The sequence below is a fragment of the Microcebus murinus genome, chromosome 17 (genome assembly GCF_040939455.1).
Source record: "Microcebus murinus isolate Inina chromosome 17, M.murinus_Inina_mat1.0, whole genome shotgun sequence".
NCBI classification, from domain to species: domain Eukaryota; kingdom Metazoa; phylum Chordata; class Mammalia; order Primates; family Cheirogaleidae; genus Microcebus; species Microcebus murinus.
In genome coordinates this window covers 61,067,446-61,071,621 of record NC_134120.1, presented here as the reverse complement: position 1 = coordinate 61,071,621, position 4,176 = coordinate 61,067,446, and the positions used below count along the sequence as shown (strand labels likewise).

Here is a 4,176-nt window from a genome sequence, read left to right as displayed (position 1 = left end):
CGAAGAGAAAAGTAAAAGGAGGCCTGTGGAGCAGGTCTGGGTGTGACTCCGGATCCCCCAACATCAGGTGCCACCACCAAAGATTCCTGCGTGTAGCCCATAGAACCCCAAAAGCAACGGGACGAGTTCTGGTCACATACTCCCTCAAAATGACATCCTGGCCTTCTTCTGGAACTCCCTCCCCTCTCAGACTCTCAAGGTTTCCTCCAGCGTGTCGGTTCCCACAGAGCAGACCTTTGGTCTGAGACCTGACAGTCCAGATGCCACGCATGCTGCCGCGTGGCGGCGGTGTCGCGGCTTGGGACAAGAGGAGGCCCCACGGTGCGGGCTGGGGCGCCAGGCACCGCGCGGGCGCTGAGGGTGGGGGTGACCCCCACCCCGGGCCGCCGCCGCGCTCCCAGAAAGGGGACAGAACAAGAGGCAAGAAAAAAAAAAAAAAAAAAAAGCAGCAGCCTGTGGCACCCGGTATTCCCAGGCGGTCTCCCATCCAAGTACTAACCAGGCCCGACCCTGCTTAGCTTCCGAGACCAGACGAGATCGGGGGCGTTCAGGGTGGTGTGGCCCTAGACGGCGGCGGAGGGCGCCCCTGCCCCGCTCGAGAAGCCGAGCCTCTCTGGGCTTCCCCGCCGCCGCCTCCCGCCCCAGGCCCCGCGCCGGGCGGGGCCGGGCCGGCCGGGTCCCGCGGGCTCCCAGGGACGGGGGTGATGGGCGGGGCGGGGCGGGGTGGGGGGCTGTCTCTCTATACACACACACACACACTCACACTCACTCACACTCACACAAGATGCGCCTCCACGGCTGGACTCGCCAAGGTGGAGCCCTCCCAGCCCCCCTCGTCTCCTCGCCCGGCCTCCTTCACCTACCCGCTGCCCACCCCCAGCGCGTCGCTGCCGCTGACTGCGCACGCGCGGGACGCTCGCCCTTTGACCCCAGCCAGGGGCCGCCCTCCCCCACAACCCCTTTCAGCTGCGCCCCCCCCTCGCCCTGTGGGTGGGCTGCCGCCTATTCCCCCGGGCCAGGGCTGGGGCACAGCCAGTGTATGGGGCGTCTCTCTCTGGGGATGTGTCCCATGGGTGGGGTGGGGTGGCGTGGTTTGGGGGGCGCTGAAGAAATCAGTCCCCTCCATCTCCTACCTCTGGAAAACGCCCAAGCCCGTGGAGAACTGCCGGCACCGCTTCGTGGGGGCCGGGACCCTCCTCCGTGTCCTCCTGTGGCCCAGTCCAAGGGGCCTGGGCCTGGCCGGGGCTGCTTTGGACCCCGACCACCCTGGCGTGTGGACTCGCTAAAAATCGGCCATTAGATATTGGATTCCAGCTTCCTGGAGGTCATTTCACTAATGAGTGCACCGGAAAGAGTTTCCTAATCCATCTGTGAGGGTGGCAACTGAAGGAGAATTTTAAAGCTGACAGAATAGGCGAGGGAAGGCATAGGAGATTTCCACACCCAGCAAGGAAGACTTTCCCGAAATGGAAGAAAGAAACGAGCAAACAGAGACACCGGTAGCCCGCCCGGAAAAGAGTCTGCCCCTGAGAGAAAGCACCCTGACCAGGTTCACCCGTGGGTGGGTGGCGAGCTAGCGGCATTCAGAAGAGCGAGGCCCGCAGTCTGTGCGGAAGACACCTGCGCTCGGGTGTGTGTGGCGGCGCGATTCACAAGCAGCTCTAGATGTTAAACCAAGGAGAAGCCAGGGAGTTCCCAACGCCCCAGGTGTCCTCAGCCCACGACTGGCTGCTGTGGGAATGCGAAGCCCGGCTCCTTGTCTCAGAGCGGGGTTCCCAGGAGGATCAGGCTGAAGCTGGGACTTGGCCTCAAAGTGTCCCCTCGCATGGCCACCCCCTTCCCCTTCCTGCTCCTCTACTCCTGGTGCCCCTCCATCCAGGGGCCAGACCTTAAAGAGTCACCGCAAGAGAATCCTGGTCCCAAAGGAGCCTTCTGGGGGACCGGTGCTGAGAGAGGTTGTGGGCATGGCCCGCTGGGGCTCTGCCCGACCCAGGGCTGAGAGATGCCACCTCCCAGCTCTGGGTCCCTGCAGGAAGTGTTGGCAAGCACAGGGCCGGTCCTCCAAAGGCCCAGGTGCAGGGAGCCCAGGCCAAGCAGCCTGTGGAAGAAGCCACTTGCCGTGCCACCCCGGGAACAGGACTGCAGGCCCTGGCCCTTCCCACCTCCTCCTCCTCCTCCTCCCCCCCGCCCCGCCCCCACAGGGCACAGGGCTCAGAGACACCTCAGACTCTTGCTACCCAAAGTGCAAAGGGCATCAGTTGCTCCTCCAACCCCCCCCCCCCCCCGCCCAGCAGACCGCGTTGTCCAGCCAGCCCCCGGGCCTCCCTGGGGTGCCCAGCACAAAAGTGCAGACACCCACCGGACCCTCAGTCTCAGTTTTCGGAGGTTTTTGCCACTCTAAGGACCCGCAGGCCAGCTGGGCCTTCGGGCAGGACAGAGAGCCCCGGAATCCGACGTGGAGAGCTGCGTGTACGTCCCCATCAGGAGGCGGTCCCCACCTCCGCGGCTCTCCCCTTGCGGGGAGCGGCAGCCCAGCCGGCAGCCGCAGGGCCTCAGGGAAGACACCAGGCTGGGCCCCCGCGGCACAGCGGGGGCACGTCCCCCGCACTCACGCGACTTAGGGACGGCTGCTGGAGACTGCTGCGGCCACCCTGCTGCCGGGTTTCTGGAGGGCTTCCTGGAAGCAGCGTCCACACCAAGCCCTTGGAAGGCCCAGGCGACGGAGGAGCCGGTCAGGCAGGGGCCGAGGACGGTGAGAGGCCGGGCGGGAAGGAGCGTGTCAGGCAGGGGCAGAGGACGGTGACCGGCCGGGCGGGGAGGAGCCGGTCAGGCGGGGGCCCAGGACAGTGACGGGCCTGGCCGGGGAGGAGTGCGTCAGGCAGGGGCAGAGGAGACGGGCTGGGTAAGGGTTAGGGTTACAGTTAGGGCACAATTCACAATCCCAAAGACGTGGAAGCGACCCGAGTGCCCATCCATCCAGGAGTGCATCAATAAAATGTGGCGCGTGGACACCACGGAGTGCCATTCGGCTGTGAGGAGCAGCGGTGAGAGGGCGCCTCTCGTGTTCTCCTGGCCAGAGCTGGAACCCGTTCCAGGAAGCCAAGTATCCCAAGAATGGACACACGAGCACCACGTGAGCGCGCTCACCAGCAAATTGGTACGAACGGATGGACGCCTAAGTGGACAGAGAGGAATCACCTTCATCGGGTGGGTGTCGGGCGGGCGGGTGGGGGGAGGGGAGGGGCATACACATCCATTAGGCATGGGGTGGGTGCGCACCGACTGGGGGATGGGCGCACTTGAAGCTCTGACCCGAGGGGGGAGGCTTGGAGAGGGCAAGGCACCCGACCTTAACATTGGTACCCCCACAATACGCTGGAACAACATGAGAGGTATATGAATAAGAACACAGGGGGGGCCGGGCGCGGTGGCTCACGCCTGTAATCCTAGCTCTCTGGGAGGCCGAGGCGGGCGGATTGCTCCAGGTCAGGAGTTCGAAACCAGCCTGAGCAAGAGCGAGACCCCGTCTCTACTAAAAATAGAAAGAAATTAATTGGCCAACTAATATATATAGAAAAACACAGCCGGGCGTGGTGGTGCATGCCTGTAGTCCCAACTACTCGGGAGGCTGAGGCAGCAGGATTGCTTGAGCCCGGAGATTGAGGTTGCTGTGAGCTAGGCTGACGCCATGGCACTCACTCTAGCCTGGGCAGCAAAACGAGACTCTGTCTCAAAAAAAAAAAAAAAGAACACAGGGGGGAGGGCGGCACGGGCAACACATGTCACCTGAATACTTGTACTCCCATCATCTGCTTGAAAAGAGAGAGAAAAGAAAATGCAATCCTAGAGGTAAGAGACACTTTTTAAAAATAATGAATCCGAAGAGAAAAGTAAAAGGAGGCCTGTGGAGCAGGTCTGGGTGTGACTCCGGATCCCCCAACATCAGGTGCCACCACCAAAGATTCCTGCGTGTAGCCCATAGAACCCCAAAAGCAACGGGACGAGTTCTGGTCACATACTCCCTCAAAATGACATCCTGGCCTTCTTCTGGAACTCCCTCCCCTCTCAGACTCTCAAGGTTTCCTCCAGCGTGTCGGTTCCCACAGAGCAGACCTTTGGTCTGAGACCTGACAGTCCAGATGCCACGCATGCTGCCGCGTGGCGGCGGTGTCGCGG

At 62.7% G+C, this 4,176-nt stretch overlaps 1 non-coding gene across 1 annotated transcript; it reads right to left on the bottom strand.

Moving 5' to 3' along the window:
* Positions 1 to 450: 450 nt before the first annotated feature.
* Positions 451 to 569, bottom strand: LOC142861698 (5S ribosomal RNA). The gene has a single exon (XR_012912888.1). It is a non-coding gene; the product is annotated as a 5S ribosomal RNA (ribosomal RNA).
* Between the last annotated feature and the right edge of the window lie 3,607 nt (positions 570 to 4,176).